A 12,099-nucleotide genomic window follows, 5' to 3' on the forward strand; every position below is an offset into this window, starting at 1 on the left:
TAGCAAACATTCTCTGTGCCCGACCCCCTATCATGTTAAGACCTAGGAGCTAGGGTTGCGGGAACAAGCTCTGAGTATAACTGGTCAGACTATGAAAGACCTATGCCTCGGTGGCTATGACGCCTTTACTCACTAGCGTGATCAGAATTTGCTCACTCGCACCCTGAGCTTTACGACCTTAACAATGGAAAGGGTCGAAATGCACTAACCTTTTTATACAAAACGGGGAGAAGGGCTAAAAAGCTATTTTGCTATAACGAAATTTAAGAGCTTGTCCATTTATTACAAGTTCACCGCCTGGCTTATCTGCGTAACTAAATTTTTGGGCGGGATGTTCTCATCCCATACCTCTGTAGGTAAGTCTTGTCCTAGTGGGTAACACAAGTCGATCAGATGGCTTGGCCGCTCTCGAGAAACAAGTAGGGAGCAGCAGGATGCCCCATATGGGTTATGCTGACCCCATCACGAACAACGGACCTGGATTCCACTTGATCGTATCTGGTAAGAGCTCCTCGAACCCATCACTCGTACCATCGAGGTAAATCCTATACCCAAGTCGATCGAATGGCTCAAAGTTGCTGCCGAGAGATGGGTCACCCTTATGTTACGTGCATTAATTTCACAACGAAGCCCCCAACCCCAGCAACGGCAGAGGGTCGAGCCTCGCTCGAGGGCTTGCAAGAGTGTCTATTCGGTAGACATTCTCTATGCCCAACACCTCCTCACGTTAAAAAACTAGAGGCAGGGTGAGTGGAGACAAGCACTGAGTAAAACTGGTTGAACTATGAGAAACCTATACCCTAATGGCTATGGCATCTTTGCTCACCAGCATGATCAGAGTCTTTATCCCTGCACCCTGAGCTTTAGCCTCCACCTTCTCGGGAAGGGTTTGGAGGGGCCCACGTATGGAATCTCCATCGAGGAGAGGTCGGTAGGTGCCTAGGTTGGTCAGATGGCTCAGGCAACTGCTGAGAGATGGGAACGGAGAAGTGGAATGCCCCATGTAGGTTATGCTGGCTCTATCAGGAATGTCGGACCCGGACCCCACACGGACATATCCGGTAAGAGCTCACTGAACCCATCACTCGAGCCATCGAGGTGACTTTATAGACCCCCACTTTTCTTTTCCATTGCATGATCATTCATTCATCCATTCTCATGCATGCATTCATACATTCATTCATTCATCCATCCATCCATTCATCCACACATTCATCCCATACATCCAAGCATTTCATATGCAATTGCTGCATCACAACGCTTTGTGTCATGTCACAAAGTGGTAGTCATCTCATTCGATATGAGCAGCGACCGGCCGAGTTTCGAAGGCCATCCCGTGAAGGGCTCAGGCCACCTCGCATTAAACAGAGCCAGGAGAGAAAAATATAGATGAGCCCCAGCAGCCTTGCCCGACCCCGCTCAGAAGCAGATAGGGACATCTAGACCTTTCTCATTCGATCCTAACCTCGAGCATGCCCACAGAATCTCTAGCGAGGAGAGGCTAGCGGGCCACCTGAGTTGCTCTCTAGAGTGACATAGGCATCTGCTGGGAGGTGGGTTAAGGAGTAGTGGAATGCCACATGAGGGCTATGCCAACCCTATCAGTGGATGACGGATCCGGATTCCACTTGGACATACCCGTTAGCGAGCTCATAAAGCATGACACTCGAGCCATCGAGGCAAGTGTCGTTAGCTTAGCCCCTCCGGTTGCAGAAACCAAGGATGGGGTGATGCATGAAACACGGCTGACCCCTATCGAGCCCCACAGGGTCGGGGGCTCGAGCCGCTCGACCCCAAACCGGGACTCCTACAGACCGGGGTTCGAAGGCTGGCCCACGAAGGTCCCGAGGCTACCTCGCGTCAAACAAAGTTAGGGGAGAAAATGTAGATGAGCCCTAGCGGCCTTTGTCTGACCCACTTAGAAGTGGACAGGGTCATCTCAACCTTCTTATTTGATCCTAACCTCAAGCCGAGCCCATAGAATCCCCATTGAGGGGAAGCCATCAGGCCACCTGAGTTGCCCTCTAGAACGGCACGGGCATCTGCTGGAAGGTGGGTTAAAGAGGATTTGAATGCCATATGAGGGCTTTGCTAACCCTGTCACAAACGATGGACCCAGATTCCACTCAAACTTGCCCGTTAATGAGCTCATCGAGCGCGTCACTCAAGCCATCGAGGCAAGTGACGTTAGCTCAACCCCTCCAGTTGCGGAAACCATGGATAGGGCGACGATCACAAAGACAAGCCGACCCTCAATTGAACCCCTGCTACGCGTGGGGGCTCGAGGAAAGTTGGACTCACAAGGAGACTGAACATGCGGTCATAGAATGATGGCATGGATCCTAGGGAGGGGGTATGCACAGAAACAAGAGACGCTTTTCTCCTATTAGTTTCGCTATCCTCTCCTCGATCTTCAGTGACACCCGACCCCAGCAATGGCAAGGGGTCAGGTCTCACTTGGGGGCAGATAAGGGTATATATATATACACCCTTCCTAAAACAGTCGCCACGCCTGACCCCACCCTCATGTCAAGAACCTAGTGGCAAGGTTCGTGAAAACAAATGACTAAGCATGGTTGGTCGAACTATGAGAAACCTACGCCCTAGCGGCTATGACACTCTTGCTTACTAGCGTGATTAGAGTTTCCCTCCTGCACCTCAGGCCCTACGGTCTTAACAAATGGAAGGGTCGGAACACATGAACCCCTTTTCACACGTAAAAAGGGAGGAAAAACAAATTCGATCAAACAAAACAAAATGATAAATTTGTTCAGATAGTACAGAGGGGTTGGAGCTTGTCCACTTGTTACATGAATGATTACCCAACTTATCTGGCTAACTAAACCCTCTGGGGGAGAACTATGCTCTTTATTCTGTCTGCCTGGTCCTGCCAAAGGGGAGCCACCGCTATCTCCATCTCCTCTAGCTCGTGGGCTTCATAGCCATCGTGAAGCCATGGCTCTTCGCCTCTAGGTCGATGTTGTCCCCGTAATGAGAACGAGCAATCACGAAGGATTGATTAACCCTGGCGCGAAGGGTGTTCCTCTCGAGCTAGCACACCCGAGCGGTGATCTTGATGGCACGGGCTACGAGCAAGCTGGTCCCCTCTGATCGCACCACCTCAAGGTCATCGCAGACCACTCCGAGGGTGGTGCTCAGGATATCGAGCACGTCACTCTCCGCTTGAAGGTTCCTCTGCTCCTCAGCGAGGTCCGCGGCCAGCCAGTAGAGATGCTCTTAGCCTCCAGCTTCTAGGTCGTCGTGGTTCCAAACTTAGCCTGGAGGGAGTCGACCTTCTACTGTGCATTGTCGCGCTCTTGGTAGGGCTAGTCATGCTCTCGGAGAGCCTGGTCGCGCTCCTCGTGAAACGTGCCATGCTCCAAACAGAGCTTGTCCATGGTTTGGAGTAGCGCATCCCGCTCCTTGCATAGCAGGGCGACCACTGTGGCATCCAGACTCGCCCTTTTCTCTAGGGCTATGAGTTTCTCCTCAGCCATCAGCTTTAGCTCCCATTCCTTCTCAACCTCAGCCAGATGGTTGAGGATCCGCCAGTGGGTCTCAGCATCCTTCTAAAGCAATTCATCCCGCTCCTTCCTGACCATGGTGGCCTCCTCGTCGTCCCTCCACGATCTCACCAAAAGGGCCTCGAACGCCCTCTCGGCCTCGTCAGCATGACAATGGGCCTCAGCCACCCACAACCGAAGACTGTCTGCCTCCTCAGAAAGGGGAGTCAGCTCGGCCACCGTCTGCTAGGCTACAACAAGTTGAGTGGTCACCTCCCCATGCAGTCACGCCTCCTCGACGAGACGGTCCTAGGTTTCCTTCTGCTCACGAAGGAACCGAGATTTCCCATGGCTACGAGCGATAAGGGACTGAAAAGACACGATGGTCAGAATACAAAAAACATATAGAGAAAGAAAAGGGCGAGAAGCTAGGTCAAGTGAATACCCAGCCGAAGGGAATGACAACATCGCGTAAGGCACCTCTAGCGTGGTCCAGGGCTTCGAGCATGGACGCAATCCCCATGTCGAGGCTCTCCTGCTCCATGCTCTATGTGGCATTGTAGAGAGTGAAGAGCGCCGATGTCGGATCCTTCAGAATCACCCACCAGAGTAGGGGCTCGCCCTATGCAAGCAAGTCACTACCCATCCGCCAGCTCCGATCACCACTGACCCTTCTCACCGTGATGACCCCACCTAGACACTCCCTCCGGCAACGAAAGGGGTTAGCAGTGTGGACGCTGACTCCTCTCCCAGCACCATGAGCTCTAGGGACCCCTCGGCCACATCCCCCTCTGTTCGGCCCACGCTAGACGCCATCACCTGGGCCGCCGATGGCATGGGTCACGCTGGCTCCTTAGGTGCCACCATGATAGTGCCTGGCTGTCACCCGCCTATCATAGCCACCGCCACCTCTACCTGCATTGGTGGGGTCCTGACTGGCCATGTCGCGCCAACCACGGTCGGTGCCGCGAGCACGGTCGGCATCCCAGTCCACCCCATCATCAGCAGTAGTATCACTACCATTGCCGGCTATTCCGCAACCTCCGAAGGCATCCCCTGAGCCCCTGCATTCGTTCATCCTACTAAGGGCACAGGCGCCACCATGGGCGCATCTGACCGGCCGGCGACGCAGTCACACTAGCGTCGCTCTCGCCCAAAATGGGCGTGACGCCAGCTGATGGCTACCGCCTCGCTTGAAGGGTGATGCTCTTCTTTGGCACCAACGCCAAAGGATTACGCTGCCTATCGATGCTGCAAAAGACGAAAAGCATAAGTCACGATGAAATCCGACCAAAATAGGGAAAACAGAGGAGTTGATGACTCACCTTAGCACCGTCGGGTGGCAGATACATTCGGGGGGTGAACCCCCTGACCTTTGCTCTGCCTCATTAGGGCAAGGCCATTTTGAGCCCACCCCCTGCTCCTGGGTAGAGGGGCTCGCTCCCCTTGGACCTTGGGGCATGATGGCGGAGCCACCCGCCTCTGCTGGCACCTTGGGCATGGTAGCAAAGCCGCCCGCCCCTGTTGGCTCCTCGGGTAGGATGACGGTATAGCCCGTTCCTGCTTGCCGCTCTTCTCCCTCTTCTTCTAAAGGGTGATGGCGAAGAAGTATAGCCATAGATCGAAGTGGGGACTAATCCCTAGGAATCCCATGCATAGGGCAATGAACGCTGCCATGTGCTGGATCCTGTTGGGGTTGACATGCTACAGCTCAATCTTGTAGTAGTGTAGCAGCCCCTAGAGGAATCTATGGGTAGGGGCCATGAACCCACGCTCATGGAAGTGGGTGAACGACACTATGTAGCTGTCAAGCGGTGATGGCAAATCCTCATCGCTGGGCAGTAGCCACTCCTCGGCCGAGGTCCATGCGTGAAGAAGACTGCGACGGATGAGGCCCTCTATGCGATGGAAGGTGATGTCAGAATAGCACCACAGATCCATTGGAGCTGGGGATGGTTGGATGTGGGTTCGACGGTGATGGGGATGCGGAGACAGAGAACCGTAGGCGATTGGTGGCAGTGTCGTGGCTACGGAGGCAAGGATGTGAGGTATGGAACCCGGGGGGCGAACCCTTTGGTTTTATAGGGGCGACAGGTGCGAGGAAACCAACCATTCGCCTAGATCTCCGTTGTAACACCCCTGGTGTTTAGCTTCCACATTGCACTGCATTTCATGAACATGAGCATCATGCATCCCTTCGTGAACTTATATCATATGAAACATGATTCCGAAACATTGCAACATGTTGTATATTTCATGTGTGTTGTCTCTTTTATGAAATGTAAAGTGTGCAACACTTAAGTGCAACATGTGCCACTCACTTAGTGAAACAAGATTAGTTAATACTATGCAACAAGATCACGAAACATGTGAAACATGACTATGAAACAAATGTAACATTTCATGTGTTTTTCATTGTTTCAGTACATACCTTGCTTGATTCTTGTGTGACCAATGTGTGGTGTGGCTAGAAATGCTTGTAAGTAACTTAGTTACACATAAAATGTCTTTTGGAACATTGTTCATGTTGGTCACTTTGACTAATTAGGTTTCCAAAGTCATGGTTGACCAATTTGGACCCCTAGAGCTCCTGTGTTTGACTGTTTAAAAAGTGTAGCTTAGGATGTTTGCATGTCTGAGCAACCTAAAGCAAAGTTGTAGAGAATTATATAAGGAACAAACTTTGTTTAGAAGTCAAGTCTTGAAAAAGTGTGGAACAGTCTCAAATAGGGCCACAAGCCTAAGATCAGTGCTATTTCAACACTTAGAAATTTTCTAAGTATTAGAACTACTTTTCAGTTTTCATGAAGACAACTTTGGAACCCTGTAGATGGAAATCCATGGTGAATTAGCTCGAGCTCCAATTAGCAAACTTGTAGTACTCACGTAGGTCTCCAACTTTGTTAACTACAACTTACCCTGGATCGCCACGGATTGAGAGATCCATTGTCAACAAGTTTCGCTGTCAGTCGGCTCGTTGGATACTAAAACGAAAAATTCAGACGCTACAGTGCTCGGGCGATTCAGAACTCGGTGGCCGCGTGTACGCCGCGCGTCGACGGCCGGCTGACCGCGCTGGCCACGCGCCGTGCGCATTCTGGCGTCGCAGCCGCATCTTGAAGCCACCCCGCGCCTGCCGACGCACTCACCCGCTCCAGTTCGCCCTTCTTCGCCTCCACCGCGCGCTGCGCCAAGCAAGCAGCCGCTCCGCCATTGCCGCTCCTGCTTCGCCGTCGCCTAGCTCTCGCACCACCGCAAAAACGTGTCGAACAGCTCGTCTGGAGCTCCACCGTGTTCGCCTCTCTGTCCTCCACCGTGTAGCCGAGCCACTCGAGCTTAGGTAAGGTCGTTGTGACCGTTTCCACCACCGCCGCCATGGCTGAGCATCGCCGGAGATGGCGCTCACTGTGGCCAGCGCACCACTGCACCATTCCTCCATCCCTAGCCCTCGTCTCGTCTTCCCCATCGCATGTAGCAGCTCCTGTGAAGACCTTACCGACCAAGCCGGTCCGGTCATGCCGGAACGCGACCGCGCACCGCCGTGCGCCACGGCCGAGCCGCCGTGCGCCATGGCCGACATACCTAGGGTTCGGTAGAGGTTCCGGTTAGGACATGGCTAGATGCGGTTTGTCGAGGCGAGCACACCGGTGTCCTTGATTTTGCCGGAGGAGCCGCCGCCGGCGAGCTTCGCCGTGTGCCGTGCCGTTGTAGCGCCTCCTCTGTTTTCGCGGTCACTGACCGGTGGGGTCAGTTGACACCCGGGTCCCGCTTGTCAGTGGCTGTAGTTCATAGGGCTAGTTCAAAAATGCAGTTTTGAATGCTGATTAGATATTTTTGTATCTCCTGTTTTGTAGATCCAAATTGGATGGTTCCAATTTTGTTAGACTCATAGTTAGGTCTAGTATTTAAGAAAAATATGTCTTGAGCACATTATGTAGAAATTTTGGATGAATTAAATAGGAACTTGAAAAGTGTTTTTGAATGCATGCAAACTTGTTTAAATCATATCTTGAGTTTCCTTGATCCAAAAATTGTGAAATTTTGTGGGTAAGCTAGTCTTCCTTAGTAGGAGCTCTGGTTAAAATTTGAGAGTCATTGCATGTGTAGTTTTTGAGTTATAGATTTTCTTTTTATCATTGGTAGATATTTGGGTGAATTTTAGTAAATTAATTATGAATCCTATGGTCATGAAACTTGGTATGTAGTATCTTGGTACCTTATAGATGCTAGGAAAAATATGAAATCTGTTGCTTGACACTTTTCACTAAGGTTTCCCAATTATGCCATTTTAAGCCATTCTGCCTTACCATTTTTGTGTAGGCTGTTGTACTTACTAAAATGGTGTAAATTTTTATGGTAGTCTACTTAGGGCATGTAGGGTCTACTGTAATTTTTGTAGATTTAATGGTGTAGCTTTCATATATGTTTACTATTTCCTATAATTAATTAAATAAATTAAGAAAGGTATTAGAGGAAATGTTTTGGGAATGAACACCCTACTTTCTGGTGTGCTTATGATATGTGTGATATGTCAGTAAAGTTGGTTTTGTCCAATTAAGTGTTTATATCATAAGTTAATAATTATTTGTTGCATCATGTCCCTCTGGACAGATCTGGGGACTTTGGAAAGTTCCCCATGATAATTTGGTTTTATGTGATTGTGATGAATACAAAAGCTGTAGATAACTTATGTATCTAGCTCCTGTCAAAATTTGAGGGCATTTGGCCCAGTAGTTTAGAAACTACAGCTGTTTAAAGTTAGGTTCCAGTCTTTGCTTGTTTTCTGCCTTGTGAGGATAGAGTTCTATTGATTTATGAGTTCGACCTGGTAAAGGTTAGAATCATGCTTTGAGGTCTGAAAATGTTTTGTAGACAATTTTATAAGCTTTCCAGGTTGTCTTGTTGCATATCAATTGGATTTATAAATCTCCAGTTATAGCTAGTTTACTGTACCGATATATAGTCTCCATTTGGTTGTAATACAAATGCTTGAGTGTATGCTTGTGCAATGTTCTCATTGATTGTTTTAGGGGTTAGCCTAACTTGAGAATATGCTTAGGTGCAGGTGCTAGGTCATTAACGGAAGATGAGCAATTATACCTTAGGTTATATAAACGTGGTAAGTGAAAGTGATTTGAATAGGGCTTAAGTGGGAATATGCAAACTACAGCGAACATGTGCATTCCCCGAGCATCCCCGACATTCGTACATGTGCATCCATGATATTTATCTTGCGCATTCATGCAATAGGTGTGCCGGAGGGAGTGACGTTGCTGGAGTTCGAGAGAGCCAACCAGGAGGAGGAACCCGAGGTGCAGGAAGCCGACGAAGCAGTCGCCGCGGAGGAATTGCCCGAGTGCCCTGACCACCAGCCTTCCTCGTTCCTGAAAGGTAAGCCCCGGAGCATATTAAGCCTCCTATATTTTCACAAATACATTGAGTATCTTTTATTGTTGATGATGCATTAAGTATAGGAATTGGTTGGAACCAATTGCTGCATTATATATCCTTCCTTGTTCAGATATCGCATTGGAATCCTATTTAAGTCCAGGACGGGTTAAATGCTTAGCCATGCTTAGTGCGGTAGAAGTCAGGTGATTTCCTGTCACCTGCGAGCTTTAGGATGAGGTGGATCACGGTTGGCTATATTTGCTATCGTGGAAAAGAACCATGTGAATAATGAATTAAGACCGGGCGGGGTCTTGTGTAGGTTTGAACATAGTGACTCCGTCTGAGTCGTTTAAGGACCGATACGCTGTACGTCCTCATGTCATGTTGAACGCAGCCTAACACTTAGCTGGCCGGATAAGTCGTTCTGACCGCGAAGCCTAGTAGCTCGATTCAGGCCGGGAACGCGAGCAGTGGCGGCACTCTGGAGGTGGTAAGGATGTGCGGAGAGCCATTGGCATAAGTCCAAGGCGGGTTAGAGTCCCGAACAACCTTGGCAGAGTGGTTCTCTGAGAATGCCGATCTGTTCAGACCCACGACTCCTGAATTGTACCAAAAGTGACTTGTTGCAACCCTGACGGGGGAAGCAGGGTTTGTGTTTAGGAATACCCCTCCAGCTGGATAGGAATCGATTCGAATCGCCGTCTCTCCCGGATAGTGAGAACTTGACTGAGCAGCGGCAATGTAGATTCAATTAACTTAACAATATGGTTAAATGGATGATGATAAGGTTGCCACAATGAATACCTGATATGGTTATTAATGTTTGCACCCTAATAAAATGATTGCTTAGTACAGGTGCTAATATAGATGACAGGTTAATGGCTAAAAAGTTGCTGCTAGTTCAGGTTAAGAGTTGATCATTATTACTTATGCTTTTCTGCAAAAAGAATGTGTCAGCCAGCTCCACTACATTAAGCTATGCATAATCCTTGGTGTCATTTGTTTGGTTTTCGACGGGTAAGTCTAGCTGAGTACATTCCCGTACTCAGGGTTTATTCCCTCTTGTTGCAGATGACCTCCTATATCAGGGATTCTGCAAGTATTGTCTCCACCCGGCAGGTGATGAGGACTAGATCATGGGCATGATCTCCTTTCTCTTATCTGAATGCTTTTGTGGTCCGTGATCAGCAAACCAGTATGTGTATTTGAACTCGGTGTGTGAGTTAAACTATTTGCTTCCGCATGTTTACAAGACTTGTTTTGTAATAACAATGACTCTGTGATGATGTAACCTATTTGCGAATGTATGCGAAATGCTGTAACGTACGATATGTTATGTTGAATTACAGTGATCTTGGTTGCATGCAAGTTGGTTTGAAATCCTTTGAGATTTCGATTGACTACCGGGTTTATATGGGCTCAAGTTCGAGAATTTGATCATTTCGGCGATTGTTTTTGTACTTGTGCTCTTATAAATTGGTCGGTTCCGTGACATCCGTGCCTTCCATGATCTGCCATAATGTCCCGTCGCGGGATGTGCGCACACAATCTCTATCCGTTCCCTCGGAAAACTTCGATGGACATTTCGTGTCTTCGGGCGGGCCATGACTCATCGCGGGTAAGAGGAGTACAGCTCTAAAAGCATCTCTATGGCCCAAGTGGGCCGAGGAGTCCGGAGGTCAGGCCATCGATGGGTTTAACAATCACTCTAGGCACCTCTAGAGTGAGAGGTGGAAAGGGATGGACCCGCTAGCGGCTAGAACCCAGGCGTGCGAGCGCCGTGGGCATCCCAGCTCACGTTCAAGTCTCGGCCGACTGCGATCCGTGTTTTTTCCTCGAAGAAAGGCACCTAGCCCTCAGGGCCGGTCGAATGGACCCGAGAACTACATAGATTGACCGCCAAGAATCTAGAGTCAATCACCAAACTAACCCAAGCTGGATCCCCACGACCGGGATGCCGGGGACCCCACATAGACTAGCCCTTTCAACAGCTCACCGACTACCATGATTCTTCCTTTGAGGAAAATCATGGCACGGCTCGGCCCCACTGTTTTTATCAGAAAAAATGCTTGAGGGAAGACAATCACAAAGACAAACCGATCCTCGACCAGGCCCCTGCTATGGGAGGGGGCTCGAGGAAAGGGAATCACCGTCCCAAGGTCACATTGTGGGCTATAGAAGAAGGCCAATGCCCTCAGAGTCCTCTCACTCAAAAAAGCCTTAGAAGGAGTATTCTACTCCTCCGCAGGCTCAGGGGCTACTGTCGGGGGCTAATACTAGGGTACCCAAAGAGGAGCTAATAACCATCAACATTGATTCATCCGAGCAGTCAAGAGCGCGACTATAGGTCCAACTGACCCCTAGGTGTGCAAACTCCGCGTCGCCCGACCCCGGAGGGTTGGCTCTGCCTCGCCCAACACTAAGACCGCGGGGTCCGCCTCGCCCGACCTCTAAGGGCGGACTCCGCCTCGCGTGACCTTCGAGGCCATGGGCTTCGCCTCGCCCGATCCTTGAGGGTTGGCTCCACCTTGCCCGACCCCTAAGGGTTGGCTCCGCCTCACCTGACACTAAGGCCACGGGCTCCGTCTCGCCCGACCTCTAGGGGCGGGCTCCGCCTCGCCCGACACCGAGGCCACGGGCCCTGCCTCGCCCGATCCCTGAGGGCAGACTCTGCCTCGCCCGAGCTCTGGGGGAGGGCTCCGCCTCGCCCGGCCCTTAGGTTTGGGCTCCGTCTCGCTTGGCCTCTTGGGAGGAACTCCACCTCGCTCGACCCTAAGGCCAAAGGCTCTGTCTCACCCAACGGAGACCCATACCTCCGCCAACCACTCCATGTCTGAGCGTATGGGCCTGGGTCAAAGCTCTGATGCCAGGGAAGAGACTGGCACGCCTCGATGTAGCCCGTGACCCACGATGGGTCATATCTAGAGGGTCACGTCAGGAACAGCGTCGGGCGTACCGGCGTTGTTCTGCCTAACCCCCGTACGAACACTGACGGGTGCGTCAGTTCACCACGACGTCCGCCAGGACGGAGTGGAGTGCCATAACCGGTAGACGACGCATGCACATGGCGCCAGTGACGGACAGGGCCGCGACGAGAAGCTGTCCCTATTGACGTCTACAGGGTCGGCGGGACCCGCATAGAGGAGAAAAAGAACTCGGCGATCTAGAAGGGCTTCTGCCTCTCGTTCTCTTCTCTTCCTCCAAT

This window comes from Miscanthus floridulus, chromosome 16 (genome assembly GCF_019320115.1).
Source record: "Miscanthus floridulus cultivar M001 chromosome 16, ASM1932011v1, whole genome shotgun sequence".
Taxonomy (NCBI): Eukaryota; Viridiplantae; Streptophyta; class Magnoliopsida; order Poales; family Poaceae; genus Miscanthus; species Miscanthus floridulus.